Raw genomic sequence first — 12,096 nt, 5'->3', positions numbered from 1 at the left:
GTTTGGATTTTACGGTTTCTGGGCAAACCCTCAGGGTGGTGGGGAGTCGAGAACTTGGATCCTCTCCTCCTTTTCTTCCCCTTCTCCTTCCAGGTGCTCATGCAAAATAACACCCTTCACCTCATGCACCCAACACAGATGTCCCTGTGCAAACGGACATGAGGGATGGGGCTCTGGAATTGTCAGCATGGGCCAGGAGCTTCCCGTCTCTGACCTCACAGGACACCTTCCTCATTCTATCCTGGGGGTCCCGTAGTGTGGCAGCCCACTGTCTGTTTTCGACTCTTCAGTTCATGGTGGATCAGGAGGCAATTCTAACTCTGCCCTCCTGGGAACACAATCCCAGTTTGCTCAGGGGTTTCTGGGACAATCTGCTGCAGACGCCTGCGCACAAAGCCCAATTATTTCTTTCTTTATACATAAACTCATTGAAAGGATCACAAACCAGCACAGCCCTAATGGATTTAGGGCTAAAGTAGTGTTCTTACACATCACAAAGAAGTTTCCTGGCCCTAACCAGTTTGGCTCAGTGGATAGAGTGTCAGCCTGTGGACTGAAGGGTCCCAGGTTTGATTCCGGTAAAGGGACCTTGGTTGCAGGCACATCTCCAATAGGGGGTGTGCAGGAGGCAGCTGATCGATGTTTCTCTCTCATCGATGTTTCTAACTCTCTATCCCTCTCCTTTCCTCTCTGTAAAAAATCAATAAAGTATATTTTTTTTTAAAAAAAAAAAGAGTTTCCTGGTAGAAAAAAAAGAATCCTGAAGTCATTCTCCCATGGTATCTTCCCTTACCTATGATATCAAATAGCCCTTTTGGTGCCCTCTCCTTTCACCCACACAAAGCCTTTGTCAAAATGTCACACTCTATAGGCCTTGGGTTTAAAAACTATGGTTTTTAATAAAAAATGCACATCCTTCACAAGAGAATATGCTGTTTTCAGCATCTTTTAATGATTCAGTTGTAGCTAAAAAATGTCTATTAGATGTAAGGGGTAGAACTAGGAATATCATTGTCCGAAGTGACCGAAGGTTGCTGTCCACCTCTGACCCGTGAAGCTAGTCGTCCTGGAGTTACAAATTCTGAGCAGGGAGCTCTCAGAGCTGCTCCTGAGGCTGCGGGGTCTCACAGCCGCTCCGGACCCCTCCTCTCTCTGCCTGTGTCACCGTGCACTGTGCCCGCCGAGCCTCCTGTTGCTTCACGCCACTGCTCTGCACACTTACCCTATTTTGCTATAGCTTTAGGACAAACAGAAATTTCCTGAAGCTCCCAACACGTGCTTCTCTTTGTAAATGACTCAAAGCTGAGAAAACATTGAAAATCAACTGTTCTCAGAGGAAAAAGAAAATACAGAGGGTTTGTCCCTGCCAGGAAAAGTGGCACTAAACTTTCACCCAGAGTTATATATTATCCTTTCCTAGGGGGCTGGTTCTCACATCGCAGTCTGCACCACTGGGCCTGCAGACCACTCCGAATTCTCTTATCCAGGAGCCTGCAGGCCCCGGGCCAGGTCCGGCTGAAGTTCTTTGCTAGATCGTGGCCTGGTCTGTTGTCTTCCAGGCTCAATTCAAAGTCTACCATTTTTATAAATAAATGTTTCTTGTGGAGAGGGTGTTGTAAGGTTGCTGCCTCCAGAGTCTGTTTTTCCAGAAAATGGGGACTGTTTTTATTATCAAATGTCTGTTCGCCTTGTGACCTGAAACAAAGTATCACAAAGGTTTGAATGTCGTAAACTTAAAAAACAAAAAACCTGCATACTCCAGCATTTTAATAAGTGAAAACGTCAATTTGCAATTAAGGCTCAAATTTTCACTCGCCTAAGTGGCTGACACTGATTCTACTTGGAATCACAGCTGATTTATTTATCCTGGAATAAATGCAATGCCATTATGTCTTGGTGACAACAGAAATAAGCTTTGGCCAGGTCTGTGCATAGTTTGGGGATGAAGAAAATAAGTTTTGAAAGGCAATGGGCATTGCTGATTATAGATTTTTATTAGGAACAGATGTGGAGCTGCGGCTTTTAGTGGTAGACAAGCTGTTATTGAAACAAGCAGCTGACTAAGAACCATATAGCTATTTTTTTAGGAAAGAGAAATCTTAACAAATTCAATTCATAATCTTTTTCTTCAAGAGACCGCCCAATTATCAAAAACAAGCTCTGAGATATTTATGTATGCGTGTGTTGAATAGTGCACAAACAGGGGACACTGTTTTTGTTAATATATTATCTGGGGGTTGAAGCAGAGGTTTAGAGAGTAATTATAAAAACTTCTCTTACCGCTGTGCTAACGCTTCATATTTGTTTAAGGCTACCGGCTCCCAACAGTTTCATGCTCTTAGAGTACAGCAATGCCAATGTCAAGTTATATAATGTATTTTGTGTATTCCACGGCTATTTTCCTCTTCTTTCCAGGAAAGCATAAGCATTTTTTATTTACTAGTTGTTGTGCATTTTGGGCTGGGTCAGCTAATGGGGAGACTTTAGACATGACTGATCATTTCCATCTCACTCTGCCATCCCTTTTGTCCCCACTTATTTATGGAGACCCCGGCATTTAAACAAGGATGGGAACATTTTTTTCTGCCAAGGGCCATTTGGATATTATAGTATCATTCAAGGGCTATACAAAATTATCAACTTAAAAATTAGCCTGCTCTATTTGGTCAAACTTTTAATTAACTCACCCTTAATGAGGGCCAGACCAAATGATTTCTCAGGCCTTATATGGCCCTCAGACCGGACGTTCCCCTGATTTAAGGATAAGCCCCGGAAACTTCAAATGACACTTCCAATCATCTACCATTGGCTAGATCTTATTCACATAGACACATCTAGCTTCAAAGGAGTCTGGGAAATGGAGAGTTATTCTGAGTGGCCATGTGCCAGGTTATAGAATCAGGGTTCAACTTCATAGAAGAAGGGAAATGGATATTGGGAATAATAGTAAGCTGTAGCACAGATTTGCACTAATTTGCACTCCTATTAACAGGGCAGGAGAGCCCCCTTTTCTCCATGTTTCCATTAAAATTTGGTATCATCAGACACTTTGATTTTTGCCAACCTCATAGACATGTGTTTACTTTTTTAAAAACAGTTTTATATCCATGTCCTACTCCCATTCCTTCACCCCTCACAGACAACCAATATAATATATTTAATATATATCTTTGTTTATATTGTGCTTAATGAATATTTTTGAGTATGCACCTATTTTTATTTTTTTAACTTATAAAATTTGCATCATATGTCTGTATTCACTAAGCACTGTGTTTTTAATGTCTGTGTTGCTGTTGTGCACTATTGTCTTGCTTCTGACTACTACATAATCATCTGTCATATTCACTCACACACCTTACTGGCTCATCCTCCCAATTATGAACACTCAGGTGGCTTCTAGTTCCCCCACATCACTTATGTCTTACAATAAGCCCCTGTGATGAGTATCGTTCCAATTTTACAGATGAGAAAACTGAGGTTCAGAGAAGTTTAAACATTTGCCCCAAGTCCAATAGCTAATGTATTCTACTGCCTCTAGAAAGAAGGAAAGTGTGCCAGAGAAAATCCACCATAAGTATAAAAGGTGAGTGTCTCTCTGGTATGATTTCAGAGGTTCCAGGTAAGTCCTCCCACTCCAAAATGTCTCATCCTTGCATTCAGCTGCAATGATGCCCCAAAGTTAAACACAGAGATTCTTTTCTTTGAATTAATGATTCCTCTCTGATCAGAACCCAAATCCTATATAATAAAAGACTAATATGCTAAATGTCTGGTCAACTGGTCGGCCGTTCAACCAATCAAAGCATAATATGCTAATGATATGCTAAGGTCGCTCAACCACTCACTATGACCTGCACTGACCACCAGGGGGCAGAGAGTCGACCTCTCGACCAGTCGGTCAATGACCAGTAGGTTAGCTTGCTGCTGGGGTCCAGCAATGGAGACTGAGCAAGACAGGCTGGACACACCCTGGAGCCCTCCCAGGATCCCTCCCTGGCTAGCCAACCTCCCACATCCCTTCCCTGCCCGATTGTGCACCGGTGGGGTCCCTCGGCCTGGCCTGCATCCTCTCACAATCCCAGACCACTCGGGGGAAGTCGGAGAGCCGGTTTCAGCCCGATCCCACAGGCCAGGCACTGGGCCTCCAGTATATTATAAGCCTCATTCGTTATTTACTCCTTGTGGTTAAATGCTTTTTCAGCCCCTTTCTGGAGTTAAAGGATTAGGTGAGCCGGACAGCTGTTGAGGTGTTAGAGTTAGAGTGTATCAGTGGGAACGGTATCACTCTAGGAAAACGGTGGTTTCAACAGACGGCAGTCTAAACAATTTACTAAGTAGTTCTCAAAGCATGGTCTCCGGCCATGGGCAGCAGCATCCCCTGGGAACTTGCTTCCGGCCCCCATCTAGACATTCTGAATCAGATTCTCTGGAGGGGGAGCTCAGAAACCTGGGCTTAATGAGCCCTCCAGGTGATTCCAATGCCCACTGGAGTTTGGGAACCACCGGGTTCTCCTCTATAACAGGAAGCTGAGGGTCAAGCAGTGGGGGCTGGTGGTATGGCTCAGCGATGCCACTGAGGGCCCGCCTCCTTCTCTCCCCCTGCTCCGACCCCTTTGCGGAAAGCTTTCATCTTCATGGGAGCAAGAGGTACTCTAGACGCCACGTCTTCACTCCAGGTAGGAAAGAAGGCTGATCTAGAGTGGGTGGGGCTTGAATAGGGAAAACAAAAGTCTTTCCCACACGTTCTTTGCTTACATCTTCTTGACAATCAATGTCACAGCCATACCCAGATGCTTCCGTCTGTGAGTGAGTCCTGCACGTGATGCCCTTGTTCTCATGTCTCCCCGCCCCCCTTCCAAACACACACTGGGATTCTAAGTAAGAAGAATGGGTGGATTGATGTTGCGCGTGGGCAGATCAGCAGGCTCTACGAATTGCATTTAAAGGCAGAGATGGGAGACGCTAAAATAGAGCAGTAAGTGGTGAGGAATGGACTTAACCTGCTCCCGGATTGTTCTGGAGGCTGGCCTTAATGGGAGAGAAGAGATCACCGCTCTTTACAATCCCGCGCACCCGAGAAAGATTGCTGTTTCACCGGCAGGAACAGCAGTTGTTTGGATTTGTGGCCAGCAGTTCCCTTTTGTCCTCGGGGATCAACAGAAGTTCCATAATTCACAGTAACTAAATCTGAAATACTAGCCTCCGCACGGAGAATGCGTTCCACTCTGCAGAAACCACAGAAGCGATTAGCAGTGGGACAGAAACAGATTACGGAGGGCTTGTTATGATGAGTTTGTTTACATGAACTCCCCGCATCCCAGGACAAGGGATCATCATTTATTTTTGCTCTCGGCCTTGAGCCTGTGTTTTCTCCCTGAGCATCTCTGCCTGTTGACTTAACTCTCCAGCTCAGGGAGTTTTTCACTTTCTACGTGTACTTGGGAATAGGCCCCGGATTGGAAAGAAAATAAATATCTATATCTTAGTCCCCCAAAGGCCACCTTTTGAGAAGAAAAGCCAGACCGGCCCTGTCATCAGAAGAGAGATCCTTCCCTCGGTAGCCCGTGAGCAAGCTTGCTTCTTGCCTTCTGCCGGGAGGGGTGGGGCCGCCACACCTTTTTGTTCCCAGCTCCTAGCGGTGGGTTGTGTCCATCAACACTACAGGTGGGTCCTACGAAAGTGCCAAACAAGCAGCTGCACAGCCCAGGGACTTTGAGCTGTTTGCAGCTCTCCTCTCTTTGTACCCCTGCCAACTCACACACACCTGGGACTTCACCAGCTGCCTGCCCACTGCAGCCCCTTTCCACCATGTGACCTAATCCTCATTCCACCTGCTCCTCTTCAGGGCGCAGCCCCATCCCCACCTCGCCTAAATAGGCCTGGGGAGCTTTGAACTAGACCTCTGTTATTCACGCCTGCAACAGCCAACTCCCACTAATTTCATGGCAAATTATGAGGGATTAAGGTTTACTGCGAAGAAAGGCTGGAGCTGACAATTAAGCAGCTTGGCCATTGGGGATCAAATTGAATTGTACAGGAGACCTTGGCTCTCGATGGAACCAATTTCTCTCTCTGGCATGAACTGAGCATGCAAACGTGACGTCCCCACCTTCCTTCTTTGCATGGAGATGTTGGTTTGTAAAACGCAGCAAGGGCTGAGGCAAGTTCTGCCGTTTGGGTTTTTTAAGTGAGTGTGGGGCTTCTATTTCGTTCAGCAAAGAGTTCTTTTTGTCCCCTTTTGTCTAAGAAGAATCTCAGAGGCTGGGGCAGTAAATCTGAACAATCTCAGATCTGTGTCTTCAGGGGGGTAGAAAAAAATCCAGAAAAGGACCTGGAAATGCTATGAATATAAATTTGACCCTCTAGCTCCAGAAGTATAAAAATCCACAGAGACTACTAATTCTGAGTGGGCATTAGCAGTGACTTTACAGAGGAAGTGGCATATGAGCTGAGTTTTGGAAGATGAGTGGCAGTTTGTACTTCTCTCTCTGGGCAGATGCTGTGAAGTGACCTGCAGTCGGGACTTTTCTTTAATTGTGCCTGACAGTGTTTACACCATTACTGCTCCCGACATTCTAGGCAGGACTACAGTCCAAGGCTACTCTCGGTAATCACCTTTGAAAACTGCCAACAAACATGAATAACTCTCCTGGTGCCAACTTTTCTCAAGGAAGTAATAAAGGTAGTCTTGTGGCCAATGGCAGTAAGCATGAAAGTCTCTTTCTGGCTCCCTCGCTGCCTTGTGACTTTGGACATAATATATCAATTCATTGCCTTGACAAATGTGGTTTCTTTGGGATGGTGTTAATCAATCAACAAATGAGTTGTAAGCACTTACTATGTGCTTGGTACTATTCATTGCCACTTCTTGGAGTCACAAAAGTGCAGAAAAGATGAAAAATAGGGAATAGAAAATATGCTGATGGCAATATATAAGTAAAGGAACAGCCTTATTTTAAAGCAGAGTATCATTTTCAGAAATCACTAGAGTGGCCAATAAGTTTTGTGTGTATTTTGCAAAGTTTAGAATTCTAATAACTTTTCTAGTACCTTTTAACACCCCCACAGATACCACCACCCCTGTTCCTCTTTTGATTAGAGATCATTGACTGTGGTAGACTAGTAGGCCCCAGTGTTTGGCACCAATATTTCTGCATCTATCTGGGAACACAGAGGATTACACTTCTATAGTTCCTTAGTTTAGGCATGGTCATATGTCTTGCTTTTACCAATGAAAAGTACGTAGAAATGGCATTTCTTATCTGAGCCAAAGCATCACATCCTCATTGCACAACCCTCTCCAGACTCAGCTTCACAGGAGCCCATTTGCATAAGGAGGTATCTTGCTGAGCCCTTCAAAGGAGGTTAGCTTCCCTAAAGAGTCAGACAGACCTACAATGGCCTCTGCTTAAGTGAAAAACAAAAAAGAACAACCTTTTTAATTTCTTTGAAAGCCATTGAGATTTAGGGGTTGCATGTTACTGCAGTATAACCTAGCCATCCTAACTAATGCAGCACCTGATTAGACATTATTAACTGTTCACCTGTTAGAGACTGGAGTAGATTAGATCACACACACCCTAGGTAGGATTGACAAACAGGAGTCATCTCAAGGCATTCCTATGCACGCGAAGGACCTTTACATGTAGGCCTGCAACAGTCACATAATTTAACTCATTTTAATTCTCACAGCAGCACTATGTGATAGATATTACTCCTTGCATTCCACAGACGAGAATTACAGAGTTCAAGCAGCTTGCCCAGGATCACATGAAAGTGGCCAGTTGGTGCCAAAGCCCAGGTTCTTTCCTTTATCCTCTCTGCCTTCCAGGCTGCTTATCATGACTGGTCCCTTGTAGTTGTATATTTTATACATATTCACGAAAGCTAAAGCCCACCTGGACCAGTTAATTAGCTTCCCTTTTTTTCAATGATCTCTACTCTCATTCTCACCTGAGTTCTGAATCGTGTCTAATGATATCAGTGTCAAAGAAACCAGACAGAAAAATGTGGACTAAATGGGGCAAATCTATCCCAACTTTTGGAAAAATCAAACCAGATAATTGGCCAACAAGTCATCATTATGTATGAAAACCAAGCAAGACTTTTATGTAATACATAAACCAAATAAACAAACAAAAAAAGAATTTCTAAAACTCTAAAAATGTTGTCCACTCTCCTCTTTTTCTAGAAAAGGTGGTTGCAACTAAACCAAGTTAAGTGTTTATCAGTCCTCTAACTTCATGATCCCCAATAAAGCTTTCACAATGTATTTAATGTCATAATTTGTTTTGCTTGTACCCCTGACTATGGTTAAACTCTCCAAATTTGCATATGGCCTTGCAGTCCACCATTGGGCTACACACAGAACAGTGAAGCTGTGTGAGGGCAGGGACCATGACAGTCTTGTTAACTGATGTGTCTCTGTGCCTAGTATGATGCTAGAAGCAGTAAGCTGTTGGAGTTGTTTGCTACATAGATAAATTAAAGAACCCTTGACTACTGACAAAGGTTACAAAACAACACAGAAATAAGAATGTGGTTTACCAAAATGAGAAAAAATATTTGTTTTAGCCCTAGCCAGTTTGGCTCAGTAGATAGCACATCGACCTGAGAACTGAAGGGTCCCAGGTTCAATTCCCCACTATGGATTGTGAGGAAGCAGCTGATCAATGATTCTCTCTCATTGATGTTTCTATCTCTCTCTCTCCCTCTCCCTTCCTCTCTAAAATATATATATACTTGAGGCCCAGTGCATTAAATCTGTGCACTGGGGGTGGGGAGGGGGTGTGTCCCTCAGCCCAGCCTGTGCGCTCTCTCAGTCTGGGACCTCTCAGGGGATGTCTACCTGCCAGCTGAGGCCCGATCCCTGGGCCTATGTCAGCAGTCAGACATCCCTCTCTCAGTCCAGGATCCCTCTCACAGTCCGGGACCCCTTGCTACTTACTGCCTGCCTGGTTGCTGCTCCTTACTGCTCGGCTCACTGCTCCTTAGTGCTGCCGTGGAGGTGTGAGAGGCTTCCACCACCGCCACTGTGCTCGCCAGCTGTGAGCCTGTTTCAGGCTGAGTGGCACTCCAGGGAGCACACTGACCACCAGGGGGCAACTCTTGCATTGAGTGTCTGCCCCCTGGTGGTCAATGCGCATCATAGCGACCAGTCGTTCCGCCGATAGTTCTGCCATTTGGTCGATTTGCATATTAGGGTTTTATTATATAGGATATGTGGCTTGATTGAGCCAATCACATGAAGGATTGTTGCCTAAGATCTGAGTTTGCAACTATAAGTTGTATAGGTTTATCTGAAATCTAAATTTAAAAATGGAAAATGATTAAAAGGCTATTTAAGCTGAACCTTAGGTTTTTCTAATTGTGCACATCAATATTAATAAGAATTCTATTACTATTTCCAATACATTCCTTTGGTGAAGGAAGAAATTTAAATTGGGAACTTTTGGAGAATTTTGATTGGGGATGTGCTAGCACTTGGACTTGGCATTTGCAATTGGAAACAAAAGTTCAGTTGAATGAGCAGTGGACATGCTCTGCAAAGCAAGATGTCAAAGTTGTAAGAGGCCGTTCGAAGAAGCACATATTCCTCTTTGAAGGTCATCACCTGGCTCAACAATACCGCCTGCCCTCACCCTCACCCTCTGGCAACTGGACTGCTAGAAATATCCATTGCTTTAAAAAATAAACAGTTCTTTATTAGGTTAGTCTAATTTCAATGCATGTATCATCATTTCATAGTGAAGGTAAAAGATAAACGTCACCAGAGAGATTTAATCAAGTATATATAAACCGAGGTGGTTTATATTATTTGTATGCCATGAGAGTTTGGCTCCAGGAATCTACAACTCGCTCTGAATGTGACTGCTTTCTTTTGTGTTATTAAGGTGACTCCGAACTCCTAGCTTAGTTTCCTTCCTTTTCTGCAGTTAGTTGTTAATGTGTGTAGTTTTAAGGAGAGGTTTAAATAAATGCTTTGTCCACTAGAGTCATAAAGGGGCATGCATATATAAATAACCACCTGTGAGTTCCTTGCAGGCAGCGTCCACATCAGACTAGGTTTTAAAAATCCTTACAGCACTTGGTCTTGCATTACATAGGTGTCTAGTAAGTGCCTGTCAAGTAGGCTAAGTGTATACTTGTATCATATAATAAGGCTCAGTTTATGTTTGTGCAAACTCTACAACAAATAGGTTGCTGTCCTTTTTTTCTTTATTAAAGGCTATTTTTTTAAAGCACTTTTAGGTTCACAGTAAAATTGAGAGCAAAGTACAGAAATGTTTCCATATGCTTCCTGCCCCCACACAAGCATAGCCTCCCACATGATCAACATTCCCCACCAGAGTGGCACATTTGTTACAGCAGATGAACCTACACTGACACATCATAATCACCCAGGGTCTATAGTTTACTTCAGTTCACTGTTGGTGTTGTACATTCTATGGCTTTGGGCTGGCAGATTTTTTATAATGGAAACTTGTTGATTTTGCTTTTAAATTTCATTGGGTTTTGTTTCAGACTCATTATGAAAAATGCTTAATTTTCAAAATGTTTAAATTTCAAAATAATCACAAATTTACAGAAAAATTAGAGCTACAATACAAAGACCTTTTCTTTTCTGAACCATTGGAGGGTGAGTGCTGCCCCATCACCTTGAAATCTTCAGTGTAGGTTCTCTTCTATGATCATGGGTAGTCTCCTACGTGACCCCAGCATCACCATCAAAGTCAGAAGATTAACATTAACACACTGCTGCCCTCTAATCCTCAGAGCCTATTCGGGTTTCTCCTATTTTCTCATCACTGTCTCACCTTTATAGTGAAAGGATCCAGTCTGCAATCACACATTGCATTAGCGCCCATCTTCTCTTTCTTCTGTTGGAAACAGCTCTTCAATCTTTCTTTGGTTTTCATGAGCCTGACATCCTTTGAAGGGTACAGGATAGTTACTCTGTAGAACATCCCTCAGTTTGGATTTATTGCTCCTCTCTCGTGATTTGATTCAGGTTCTACATCTTTGGCAAGAATAACACAGAAGTGGTGCTCCGTCCTCTTTACGCCCTGACAGGTAGTACACAATTTCAGTTTGTCCCCTTAGAGGCGCTGTGCTGTTCCATTGCTTCAGGTAATGTTCGCTGGGCTTCTCTCCTGCCAAGTTACTGCTTTTTGCTTTCTAAGGAATACATCTTCTGTGGGGTGGTATTTTGTAACTATGCAAATATCCCATTTCTCACCCAAGTTTCACTTTATTTATGAAAATGTACGGATTCATAAGTTCCTATTTTATTTGCTCTGTTAAATCTATTTATAAAATTATTTCTCTTCGTGCTGAAATTATCCTGCATTTGGCAGTAGAAACTCATTCAAGCGTGAGTCTGTGCTTTTTTATAGGACTCCATCCATCATTCCTTGAGCACTTCCTTGGTTTCTGGCACAGAAATGTGCTTCAGGCTCATGGCGTGCTTCGCCTGCCCCAACCCTGGAATTAGCCATTGCTCTGAGGAGCCCTGGTTCCATTTAGTGGAGAAGCCAATATCTGGCCCCTAAATGTGTTCATTTCTGCCAACAGGACTGCTCCCAAGCACTCTTGGTGGACAGAGCTAGTGAATATACACTGAGTGGCCAGATTATTATGGCCACCTGACGTTTGTAGGCAAATTAACTATAATTTCGCACTGAAGTTGCTAGAGGGCCAGACCATTATAAATAGGGAAGCAGGTTGTTTACCACGACAGTAGAAGTGATTTTTTTCTGAAGATATGGGTAAACAACACAATTTAACAGCTTTTGAACGTGGGATGATTGTTGGCGCTCGGAGCCATAGAACGAGTATCAGCAAAACATCCGAAGGCCTGTTCGAACACCTTTTCTGTCTGCAGTTACCAAGATAAAACATCTCCAATTCGCACAGGAACACAAGGATTGGACAGTCGAGCATTGGAAAAAAGTCATGTGGTCCGATGAATCAGGTTTCCAGTTGCATCATGCAGATGCAGAGTGAGAATTTGGCGGAAACAGCATGAAAGCATGCACCCCACATGCATGAGTACAACCCTTCAAGCTGGTGGGGGCAGTGTTATGGTTTGGGGCA

This window comes from Myotis yumanensis, unplaced genomic scaffold (assembly GCF_028538775.1).
Source record: "Myotis yumanensis isolate MYYU_CA2020_CCGP unplaced genomic scaffold, mMyoYum1.0.hap1 SCAF_2, whole genome shotgun sequence".
NCBI lineage: Eukaryota > Metazoa > Chordata > Mammalia > Chiroptera > Vespertilionidae > Myotis > Myotis yumanensis.
Note: the sequence above shows the minus strand (reverse complement) of the source record.